This window comes from Tetrao urogallus (assembly GCF_951394365.1).
Source record: "Tetrao urogallus genome assembly, chromosome: 6".
NCBI classification, from domain to species: Eukaryota; Metazoa; Chordata; class Aves; order Galliformes; family Phasianidae; genus Tetrao; species Tetrao urogallus.
In genome coordinates, this window is record NC_136819.1 from 49,916,748 (window position 1) to 49,929,741 (window position 12,994).

Here is a 12,994-nt window from a genome sequence, read left to right on the forward strand (position 1 = left end):
GAGAGCTGTGAGCAGCTGAAGGACTGCAGTGCTCTGGCTGATGTTCCCAATCCCACCTCCCCATCCACTTCTGGGCACCAGACATGATCTATTGGGTTCAAGGGGCTCAGCAGGGGATGCTGCAAACTATGTGCATCCCCCTGGGAGTGAGTTCCATGTTGGAGAAGGGAACGTTAGGCCTGGCCTCTCCCTAGGCCTAAACTGATGCTGTAAACAACTGCTGGAGCTCCTTGGAAACAGGCCCAGATGGAAATATGCCCAAATTTCCTAAAAGTCAATGAAGCAAGAAGGTAGCGTGAGATCTTTAGAAAATAATAAAAATGCTGTTTCCATTGCAGAGCTATGTAGTGACTTTGTTAGCTTGCAGGAGCTTTTGCACAGCCTTCTCTTGTCATTCCCTCCCCCTTTGCCTTTCTGAAGGTTTTCGTGGGAAAAGTGGCCAAGGAAACTGCAAACACCCAGTGGAAAATTTAGAAACAGCTCTTTCTGAATGAAAACTATATATGTATATATTGAAAGGCAGGGACAAACCTTGCTGCGTTCTCCAGAAAAACCTCACTTAGTTAACTTTTGTGAATGAATCATCGCCATTAAGAAGGAAGGATTGCTGCTCTTGTCCCTCCTGCTTCCTCTTAGGCTGCTGCCTCATCCCCAGAATATGCACTGCTGATTCCCTGCAGCAGCTGGCTGCTGGAAATTCCCCCTTTTTCCCAGCTGGGGCGGTTGCTGCTGCTCATGAAGAAGCACAGCTGAAACGTGCTGTGATGAGCAGGAGGAGCCCTGCTGTGCCTGAGGGCAGCAGAGCAGCCCAACAGGAGAGTCTGCTGGGGGGCTCTTGGGAAAGCGGTGCTCTGCCCCAGCGCTGGCAGGAGAAAAGTGAACTGCTGCAGGGCAGCAGGAGCTCCATAGGAGGTGCTTGGGAAATTTGTGAGAGTTGCAAAAAATCAGGGAAAATAGCATAGAATCATAAATGGTTTGTGTTGGAAGAGACTTAAAAACCCACTTGGTTTCATGCCTCTGATGTAGGCTGGTTGCCCCAAGCAGATCAGGCTGCCCAGGGACGCCATCCTACCTGGCCTTGCACCAGAATGTATATCTAAGGGATGGTCAGGTTCTGGGCCCACAGCAGGGCTTAAGGACTCCAATGGTGTGGACAAGCAGTGTTAGTCAAGAGGAAAAATGATAGTGATGGGTTGATGGTTGGACTAGATGATCTTAGAGGTCTTTTCCATCTTTAATGACTCTGTGTCTGGGATGCGGAGCCCCTAGATGCAGCTGGGAAAGAAATTCAGTGCAGAACACAAAGCATGGCAGCCTTGCAGAGTGGGACCCGCTGTAGGCAGATGACACCAGCGAGCACCTATGTCTCCAGTTCTGCCAATCTGGTTGTGTCCTGGTGGCTGTGTCATGTACAGAGCTTCTGGCTGCTGCTTTTTCCCAGCTCGCAAAGCAGTGCTGTGAGCAGGGGAACTCAGGGCTCACTCAAGAAGCGCTAATTTTTCAGGCTCTGCCTGTACCTGATGGCTGGCTGCCTTGTAGGTTGCACTGTGTATGTTTATTTTATTGCTTTTTTTTCTTGTGATTTTCATTTTATGTATGTGCATTTTCACCAGACCTGGTGAAAATGTTTAGCAGCTTCTACATCACTTAAACTTCCCCTTTGCTCCCTACCATAACTGGCTCTGGGGTAAAATAGAATGAGAAATATCCATGTAGCTCAGCAAAGTGCAGATGGGAAGGGGCCTTTTGCATTTTCTCTGGTTTTGCTTCTGGTTAGCTTTTGTTCCATGCAAGGCTTGCAGTCAGCAGAGAGGAAAAAAACAGTCTGCTAGGAAAGACGGGATGCAGCTGCGGGCTTCTGGCTGCAGATTTGGGAGTGGGAGTGCAGCACAGTCCCATGCACTCAGCTGGAGCTGTGCAGCAACTTCTGCCTGGGGATCGGTGTGAGAAAACCCTCCCGCACCTCTGCCCTGAGGTGAGTGCCTGCAGCAGGGGGTGCAGCTGATCTGGAGGCAGAGGAAGGCTGAGTGAAACCTTTGGTGTTTGTCTCAGCCTTGCAGCTCATAGTGGGAGCACTGGGGTTCTTTCACAGCGCATGCAAGAACCCAGTGATGCCAGAATGGCTGAAACCTAAGGGAAATTAAAACTGAGTAACTCCCGTTGGTTTTTTTGCTTTTTTTTTTTCCCCCTGAAAATTTCAAAAAATGCTTTGCTTCAAACTCTTTCCCCATTTCTACTTAATTTTGCTTAACTTTAATTAATGACTTGAACATCATGGTTCAGTACCAAACCTAGTGCTTAAATTCACATACAACTGAAGTGCCAGCAGCAATAATAACCCTATTTATTAATGGCCATTCCCATAGCACAGAGAATCATAATCACAGAATGGCTCAGGCTGGAAGGGACCTTGAGGCCCATCCAGCTCTAACCCCTGCCATGAGCTGGCTGCCCCCACCAGCTCAGGCCACCCAGGGCTCCATCCAGGGATGGGGCACCCATAGCTCTCTGGGCAGCAGTGCCAGGGCCTCAACACCCCCTGAGCAAAAAAAAAGTTTCAGCTAATATCTAATCTAAATCTCCCCTCTTTCACTTTAAAGCCCCTTGTCCTGTTGCTATCAGACAGCCCTGGCATAAGGGGGCCATGGCCCCTTCTTTCTGACCTTCGTCATTTCAGGGCTCCGGACCACTCTCATTCCCTCCCTCCTGCACCTAAAGAGTTAATAAAGGAATTAATTGTAAGCTGAAGTAATTCTGCTGCCTGGGCTTGATTTAGCTTGAGGGGAAAAAACAGAAGAAATAGAAAGCCAAACAGAAAAATACCAAACGTCATCCCCCAGTTGAATTACATTTTTTCTTCTAGTTGAGTAAAGAGGGATGTTTTGAGGAAAGCGAACCTCGGCAGAGCATGCAGGCGCAAGGAGGGCTGTGTGATATATGATGAAGTGCAGCCATAGCGAGCTGGGCAGTTTAACTGTTCTAGCAGGCAGATGCAGAGGAGTGAGAGGATGTGGAGCCACATGCTGTACACACACACACACACACACAGAGCCCTGCTGCCTGCAGGGACACAGCTGCAGTGGCACTGGGCCTCTCAGCTCCCAGCTCGGCTGCTTCCTGCCCATGGGGCTGTGCTGCAGTGCTGTCCTGGTGGTCAGTGAGGTGATGATGTAACCCTGTTGTCACCTCAGCTGTTCTGGGTGGGGACAGGTTTTCTGTCACGTCCATCTTTTAGTGATTTTTGTGCTGTCTCAGCATTGAGGTGCTGGCTGTTGCTGAGCAGCAGCTATGGGTATCTGCGTGATGCCCATCTCCATAGCCAGTGTGCAGCATGGGGCTGAAGGGCTCTTTGTATCCATGGCCAAGAACCACCGTAACAGCAACAAGTTTGTGTCGTTCATCCCTCCCCTCTGCCTTCAGAAGGAGAATACTTTGTGGAGCTCACAAACCCCAATGGACATGGTTAGTGGGCATGGCAGTGATGGGCTGATGGTTGGACTAGATGACCTTAGTGGCTTTTTCCAACCTCATACCGTGATTGACTTCCAAGGCTCTCCCATGCACTGCTGTTTTGAGCTGTCACTTTGTGCGCTGGTTGTTTTCCAGCTTTTTCTGGGCTCACCCTGTCCGTGGAAAAGGCAGTAATCTCACATATATCTGAGAGGTGAGAGCTGAAGGAGAAAGCAGGCTGGAGCTGCGTGGCATGGGGACAACCACTGGGATGGGTGCAGACGTGGCGCCGGCAAAGGGTCGGAGTCCGCTGGCTGTCGTGGTGCCAGGACACCGCGATAAAATGCTGAGCAATGGCATCTGGGACTGCTTAGCTTCCTTCTTCCACCCCTTTGGATGCATCTTCGTGGCTGCTCCATCCAGATCAAACCCGTGGGGTGGCTGCTGTGCTCCTGGCAGGGTTTGGGCAGCCCAGCAGAGAGTCCTATTGCTGGTCCCTGTGTCTGAGGATGAATGAGGCAGATCTCACGGTGCTGGTTGCTGTTCTGAGTGGTGAAATTGCTGAGCCAAATCTCATGTGCTCAGGAATTGTTTGTCTGTTGTTTTCCTGGATTTCTCAGCAAGGACAAGATCTAAAAGCCTCTCTCATTTTTTTCTTAAGAGCAATATCTCCCAATGTTCTTATAACTCCAGGAGCTGGGGGGTTTAGGGCACCAAATATCCCCAAATATGTGCAAAAGATGCCATGAGCCATCTCAGCCCCAACCCTCATCTCTTTGAGATGGGAATGGGGACAGTGTTAAGCCTGTTCCTGCAGTTGGGCAGGGCTCACGCATTCCACTCATCACTTCTATTAACAATGTTTGATGTCACTGAGGAAAAATGCTTTATTTATCTTTCACTCACTTTAACCCAATTTGAAGAAAAGGCTTTGCTTATGTTGCCTGGTGAGGAAGTTGTCCAGCAAGGGCAGAGATGGAGGCTGTTGGAGGATGTTTACTCAGAGAGCTGGCGCGGAAGGGGAGTTTCCTAAAGAGGGAGTTGGGTGCAGGGGACATCTCTAGCTGTCATTTTAATTTCCTCTGTGTGAGTGATGGGTCTCTGCCTCTCAGGGACAACACACAGATGCTGGACATGCATTTTGCAGTTGTGACAGAGTGCTATGAACGAACTCATGCCTCCAGATCTGCTCCATGGACACCCTGTTGGCTCTCATGCCGCAGATTGGGTGGTCTGATGACTCCCCATCTGCCATTGGGATCCTCCATTTAATGAAAGGCAGGGAGGTGGCAGCAATGAGAGGAGCTCCTTTCACCTTCAGTGCTGCCTTCTGTGGTATGTGCCCTGGAAGAGATGTAGGGTGAACACTGTGGTTACCCTATGGCTTCTGGACCTTTTCCCCTGTACCCAGACTTCTATGGGTGTTCATGGGGGCTGAGGGGTGGCATGACTACCTGCTAGCTGGGAAATTGGATGTGCCAAATGGTGCCAGTTGTCTTGGAGACTGAATTACACTGCTTTTCCTCTGGGTGCCCAGCCAAAACTACAGAAACATAGAATGGTTTGGGTAGGAAGGGACATTACAAACCATCAAGTTCCAACCTCCTGCCTTGGGTGCACCAGCTCAGGCTGCCCAAGGCCCCATCCAACCTGGCATTGGGTACCTCCAGGGATGGGGCACCCACAGCTCTCTGGGAAGCAGTGCCAGGGCCTCACTGTCCTCATAAAGAAGAATTTCTTCCTGGTGTCTGATTTATGTACCTCTTTTATTTTAAAGCCATTGCCCCTTGTTCTGTCACCACTCTCTTCAATAGAGTCCTTCCCCATCCTTTCTGTAGGCTCCTTTAGGTACTGGAAGGCCTCTATAAGATCTTCTTAGAGCCTTCTGACTGTATCAGTCTCCTTCCCTCAATCCTGAACCCCGGAGGGACTCCTCCACAGCTCTTCTGCAGAGGGCACCATGGAGAGATGGGGATCCGAGGGGTTTTGGGCACAGTTCTCTGCCTGAAGATGTGAGGACTAGTTTGGAAGATATGTGTGAGGTGGTAGACTGGAAGGGTTGTTCTTCTGCCTATGGTACCAGACCAGAAACTGATGGGCTGGGGTTGTTTGTACTAGCAGGAGCTGCATTATGATGGGACTAGTGAGTAGTACTTAACATGAAGTTAGGTACTGAGAACAACACAGACTATTTTTCATCTGTGTATACCAGGCCTGCAGCAGGGAAAGCAGTGCTTTGTTCCCATGATTCTATGGCCAGCTCAAACCTGCGCTTGTGCTTCCTCCTGCTTCCCCCCTCACTGACAGGCACCTGGGTTTCCATCCATAGGTGTAGTTTTAATGTTTGCAGGGCAATGTTAGGCTTGCCTTCATGCTATTTTTATTTTTTTTTTCCATGCCAATCATTAGACCTCCCTTCAAACTCCGGAAAAGAGACATGAGCATGAGACTCTTCATTGCATTTCGTAGATTGCACATACAGCATATGTTTACAATGAATTTATAGACCCCTATAAAGGGGCTTACATGCATTATGTTTAATTAATGCAGCAGAAATTATATCATTATAATAACTGCCTGGCCTTTAGATGTAAAAACCAGCGCCAAGGATTCCCAGATGAATCATCCCTGATAAGAACCAGAAATGACACAGGCCATATATTGTATGGCGAATTTGTTTGGATTGGTACCTTTAGGGTATTCAGCCTTGCCAACTCTCTGTGGTGCTGACACAGTTTATTACACATTTTCATTTATTAAGAGATTATTTGACTGCAGTTTGTTGTTTTATTGTACAGCAGGTGATAATTTTACACTAAATTAACTGTAACATCTCTTTTAGGAGCAGGCCGAAGAGGCTTCCTGCTACAAAGCTAAATACTAAGTAAAGGCTTTCATTTGGTGGGGGAGCAATACGCCCTTGTGCATAGGGCTTGGCTAAGACTCTCCCCACTGCTTGTTATTGGTCCATGTGTGTTCACTGTTTGGGTTGGGGCTAATGGGTCCTCAGATAGCATCTGTGTGCTCATGCTGAGTGGATCCCTGCTTGGGCGCTTGGTGAAAGTGGATTGAGGCCACCAAATCCACACACTGGTGGCCACCCAGGTCTAGCAGAGGCTGGCACCCAGCAGGTGACATTGGGGCAGGAGAAAACACAAGCACTCCTGGCATGGTTTGGTGCTTCAGGGAAAGAAAAAAGGTGCTACTTCCATTCCTGGCTTAAATGTTTGTTATTCAAACAAACCCAGAAAATCATCTTGAAACCTTTTTATGAAAACAAATTAAAAGAAACAACTGAACAACCATTCCCCGTTTTCCACTGAGATGGATAACTTTGGAAGGAAAAATATTTATTGAAAAGCCCTTTTTGCCATTTAAAATAGATTACAGATGAAAGTAATTTGGCTGTCCCTTAATGAAGTCCATTACAGCAAACTCGTTTCATAGCCTGTCTCACACAGATACTGTTGAGCTAAGCTTTGTGGTGGGAGATGGGAATTCCACACCAAATTGAATTGGAGACAGAAGCAGGAATAATTATTGCTGCAAATTATTAAAGCTTTGCTATATTGGAAATTCACAGCATGCTTATAATGTTAACTTACCGTTAAGAAGAAACATACTACAAAGCTAAAAATAGAGGAAAAATCAGAACCACGTTGCTTTGATCGCAATTCCATATTTAAAGGAAGTTATTACTGGCAAAATAATCCCCCTCCCAGCTGTGCCGTGAATTACCTTTGGTTAATACCAACATTTCCTCTATGTGGAGCACACCAAGAGGACAATTATAAATTAAAATCCAGGGCTGGGTCAATTGGTGGTAAATAATTTATATGAGGGAACCCCCAATCATACATACACACTCACTTTCTTATTTGTGCCTTTTCTGCAAGCAAACCCTTACCTTCCCTGGTGCTGGCATTCCTTTGGCTCAGTAGTGGCCAGCACTAACACTGATGTGCAGTGGCACAGTGAGCAGTTAGCTCTATGAGCTGCACACACCTGCTTTGAGCAGACAAGATGATTTAGTGGGATGTTTCTGGCTGCTGATGGCACGACCAGAGCTTCTAAATCAGGTGTCCAGCACAGCTGTGAATATCTGGGGGATCTGGCTGTGCAGAGTGTGTGCTTGAGAATGAATCCCTTACTGGAGAGCTAAGGAGAGCTGCTGCTGTTCCTAGAGCCACCAGCAATAAAAGAGATGAGCAGAGTTAGGAGCGAGTTCCAAACGAATCCTTTGTGCATCTTTTGTGCACAGCCAAGGATTTCAGTGCGCTGTATCCTCTGGATGGAGGTTTCCTTTGGTGCACATGTAGGGGGATGCTGTCATGCACCCGGACTGGACCACAGCTCCACCAGCCCCTGACTGCAGCAATCCAGTGTCGTACTTTGCCCTAATTTTCAGCTATTTTGTACCCAGAGCTGACACATAACAGTGCAGTGTGAGCTCGTGAAGCCCTGGGAGGCTGTGGTGAGGGCTGTGGGTAGAGCTGTTTGGTGCTACAGGCTGGGGGCCGCAGGCAGTGGAGCGAACACAGAAAGCAGCCAGGTTGTCTGAGATGTGGGTGCATTCTGAACTACCCCGAGCACCACACCAGGTAATTTCACTGTTCATAACAGCAAAATGCAGTCTTATTTTTAACATCCAGCAAAATGAATAGAGACGCTGCTGTTATCATCAGCAAAGATGGAAAACCCTAAAAGGACACTCTGTACAGCATGATGCTTGCAGGTTGTACCGGAGCATACACTATTATTTTATACTTCTTCCTATGTAGCTTCCCTGAAGCCTGTTTGAGGAACTGTAAGTAAAACCTGAACTGCTGATAACCATTTTACATACGAAAACCTTGATTTTATTTGACAGCATCAGACTTGAGGAGAAGGTAGGGGGAAGAACATAGAGCAAAATGTATTTTATTAGTAGAGTAAATGCAGCAGAGTCACTCCAATTTCTGGGAGACTGTTGGGAGCAGCATGAAAAGGCTGGAGAGAAACAGCAGCTTAAATTCTGATTGTCTGTTTGGGATGATAGTAAAGTCAAATGTGCCGTTTCCAACCTAAAATCCCTGTATCCAACACTAAAGAGCATTAGAGCCTAAATGAGGATTTGAATACAAATATCTTCAACTCCAGCTCATCACAAAACTAAAGGATCTGTTCCAGGACACACAGTATCTGCATGAAGAGACCCCCCCCCCTCTAGATCCATGCCTTTGAAGCTTGGGTATTAATTCAGGATTAATAAAAAAAAAAAAAGAAGTTGCTGGAGGCCCTGCTGAGGTCCGGCACGGTGCCCTGGACCAGATCCTGTGCTGCTAGCTGCCAACGCAGGGTCCAGCACTCGGTGAGGGGCTGCTGCTCAGCAGGCACAGCTGGTGGTGCTTTACCTGCCTCCTCCTGCAGAAGATGTGTGTACAGCCTCTGCATTGCTTCCGCCAGCTCTGAAAAAATACTTTGAAAAAATTTCCCTTCTTCAAAGAAAGGACTCATTAACTGTTGTGCTCCTCTGAGTCTGGGTGCTTCCCCATTCCCAGAGGCACAGAACTGAGCCTAATCACCAACGAGAACAACTGTGGCCTTTATTTTGGTGTAAAGCTGCATGCAAAAAAAAAAAAAAAGAAAGTCCCCTGTGTGTACAGCTGTAACACTTGCACGATTGTAGGGAAAATGGAGGAGCCCACAGCTGATTTCCAAGTCTACATCTTTCTTTTTCCTGTAATGAGTGCGATACATAATTTACACATGAAAAAAAAAAAAAGGCTTATGAAGCTGAACATTTTTTTCTTTCTGTTTATTTTCATTTGATTGCAGAAGGGCTGGGGCTGCAGCAAGCTGAGATAAGAGCCCTACCCATGCCCTGCTGCTGCGTGCACTGTACGGAGGAAGGATGGAGGGGCCGATAGTGCTTGAGGTGCTGCCGCGGGGACGTGGCTGGGTCTAACAGTTCTCAGAGAGGCCTCTCCTCTCCCCTGTTCTGACAAGGAAGAGCATGGCAGGGAGCTCTCTGTGCTGGGGGGCAACGGCAGCTTCGTCACCAGGATCCCTGCCCACACCCTGGGCTGCAGCCATAAAGTGCTGGCTGAATCCAATACTGTAAAAATTCCTCCCTGGGTGCTGTGGCAACATCACTTGGGCAATCTGTGGGCTTTGCCACCACTGAGTCTGTTAAATAGCTTGTTAGCAGCAAGGATGGCGGCGGTAAAACTTGTATGCATGATGAAAAGCAAACAATATTCTCTTCTAATCCGGTCTTTAAGGCCAGAGTTAAACAACTGTTTCAAGGGAATGCTAAGATAGAAAAGTCCATCCTTAGCAGAAGACAAATGTTTAGCTGTCTGAAAGTCCCAGTTTGTTATGGAGAGATAACAGCTCCATTAATTAGATGATCAAATATGACTTTATTAGTGAATTGTTGAACTGGTGTGGCGTGGCTCTTGCTTGTTTGCGAGATGGGCGAGCATCTTCTTTTGAGCATTTATAATGAAATTCTTCCAGCGATTTATTTACCGTAATTGCTGTAGTTCTCTAATCCGGGTATTTGCATCAGGGTTGATTATGACCTGGTTCAGTGCGTTTATCTGTGCTGATTTTCAGCAACAAGAAGCCAAGCAGGTCTCTGCACAGCAGAGCGGGCCGCATTTCTGGCCTCATCCCCACCACTTTGCAGGGACTGCAGCAAAGCTACAGTCGCTCTATCTGTATGCCAGACTTCTAGCACACAGTACTCATGTGTATCTCAAGGCGGGACAGACATCAATTAGCGCTGCTCGCTAATGAGGGCACAGCCAGCGAACCTTGCAGTGCGCAGCGCTGTGTGAGAGGCTGAGTGCTGCTGGCAGCTGGGGGCACCCTGCAAACAGCATTGCACTATTAGGGGCATTTCTGAGCTCTCTGAAGAGTGTGATGTCCACCTGCAGCAGCACAGGGCCTGGATGAATGTGAAAGCTGAATGTGAAATGGGCTGAGTTAGGAGCAATAAGGAAAGGCGTTTGGGGTGTGCTGGAGATGCTGGGCCTGCTGTGTCCCCATCACTCCTGGTGGTGCTGTTTCTGTGGGGACTGATTCGCTTGCTGTAAGGAGCCATCTAGTGAGGGTTTACTGCACAGAAAATCAAATGAACCTTTTTTTTATTTTGTATTTTTATTTTTTTACTGTTTCTAGGCGATATCAAAAGGACACATGAGCGAGCAGTGGTATTTTCCTTTTTGCCTGCCTTCCCCCCACAGACCTGCCCTCTGAACAGGCTAGAGTGAAATTGAAGACATGCGAGGCCTCAACATGGGGCCCTAAGTGGGGCTGTAGGGCTGGGCTGTCCTGCTGTGGGCAGCAGCCCCATCTGGCCCTGTGACAGATATAATGTTTGTGGTTTTATGCTCATTTGTTGGTTTGCTGGGAGGTGTACTTTAGAGAATGATGAAGTTAAGCAGACAAAAATGCTGGCTTAGGGCTGTGAGGGTCAGCACACTGCAGAAACATCTAGTTACTGCTCCTGAGCATCAAAAGCATGGCTATGTTACAAATCTATACTGGGTGGATGTTGCAGCCTGTAGGGTATTGCGGAAGGCACTGTGCACAGTGAGTTAAAGATTAAGCACAACGCTGACAGCAGCTCTGCACTGCTGGCAGCAAGCTTTGGGAATACCCAAGTGGTCTCAGGATGGATCGGCAGTGATGATGTCTCCCCAAGATCTGTAGCCTCCATCCTGATGCTCACACCAGAGCCTCTTCCTCCTCTTCCTCTTTTTCCTCCTCATCCTTTGCTGGCCCCTTGTAGCTTCTCAGGGTGGAAGCTGACAAGCACGTGGGCAGCTCCACATCACTCCCAGAACTGTGCTGTGCTGCCACTGGATCAGCCTCCAGCTCCTGCCTTGCTGTTCCCCATGTTCTCCCAGCTCAGCTGCACTCACCCAGGCTTGGCCAGAAGGGCAGCCACCAGGCTGAGGAGAAATCTGGCACAAGAGTACACCCCTAGGGCAGGGAGTAGCTCCAGGCACTGGTTGCACATCAGGACAGGGAAAGCAATCCAGCTGTTACAAACAAGCCTTGATTCTGCAAAACCCATGCTGTGAATTATGAATGTCTGTCATTTTACAGTAACTCTTCCTTGCCTTTTGTTTTGAAAATGCAGACAATGAATTTTTTATTTTTTTATTATTTTTTTTTTTTTTACAGTAAGAAAATCCCCATTTTTGGTAGACTGAATGCATTTGACTATATTCATGACTAACAGGTTTTGTGCAATAGCTGACAGTAAAAGGTAAAATGCAAAAAAAGACAAACAGAGACAAATGGATTTGCTGTAATGGCTTCGTTATGGATTTTAAAAAGTTTGCTTTTTCTTGCAGTTTGTTGTCAGAAGGAATTGACTGAATTCAGTCAAAACGGTTTGTTCTTTGTCTGTGGTCACCATAGCTACCATTTCAATCTGTTAACATAAGTGGTATTATTTTGTTCCTTTCTCTTAAACTCTATTCACAGATGCTGTTAAGATTTTCCTTTGTAAGTATCCGAAGGGTCTGGTGCAGGTCTGGCTCTCTGCTGCGCGAGCACCGGGCAGTGGGCGCTCGGCATGGACCTGCAGGAGGGAGGAGATGCTGCTGCGGCACCGGGAGGCTGCAGGGCGTGGGGCAGCTGCTGGGAGCCATGGAGCTGTGCCTGGAGAGGTGGGTGCTTGCCGGGAATGCTCCGGTAGATCCCCAGCTGCTGCACATCAGTACAAAGGCAGCGATGCCCGTGGAGGCGGTGTGCCTGCGGATGGTGTCGTCCTGTGAAGTTACTTGTCACATGGGTTTTCCATAAGGAGACATGAGATGAAGGAAGGCTACGCTGTTTAAATAAATAAGTAATAAGGTTTTATAGCCTCTACTCTCTCGCTTTTACCAGTGTCAGAATAGGCTCAGGTTGCCACTGAGTGTGGGCGTGTATCCACTCTGCACAACACGAGTGATTGGGACATTTACTGAATAGCAGATCATCTGCATTTCACATCTTAATTGGCACTGACTGGGTGGAAAAAGTCAGCTTCTTTTTTTTTTGCTGGATGTGAAGATGACTGAGACTGTTTGTTGTCTTTTCCAGAAGCGAAGTAAGCAGGTAAATGTATTGATGTGTGTCTGTGTGCTGTTCAGCTTACAGTGGGGAGGCCATAAGAGGAATCAGACAGTAAAATATAGTTTTATTTCAAAAACAAAGCTCTCACTTTAAAGAATAAAGTCACTCAGTAAAGAATAAAGTTGAGTCTGTTTGTTTTGTTTTTTTTTTTTAATTAATTATTTTTATTACAAAAGCCTTTGGTTAACTCTCTGTGGGTCTGATTTGCAGAGCTTCTGAGCTCTCTGCTTTCTGCCTGCTTTTAACTGGAGCTGTAGGTATTTGGCATTTCTGGCAGCCAGGGCCCTCTGCTAACGCCTGCAGAGAGTAGCTGGGGAAAGTGTGAGGAGCATTATTGTAATGAGGGGATAATTCTGTCTCTCCTTCCTGCCTTTCAGTGCAGATGAAAGAGCGCCAGGGAGTCACGTTCTCTGCACCGAAAAAGGGA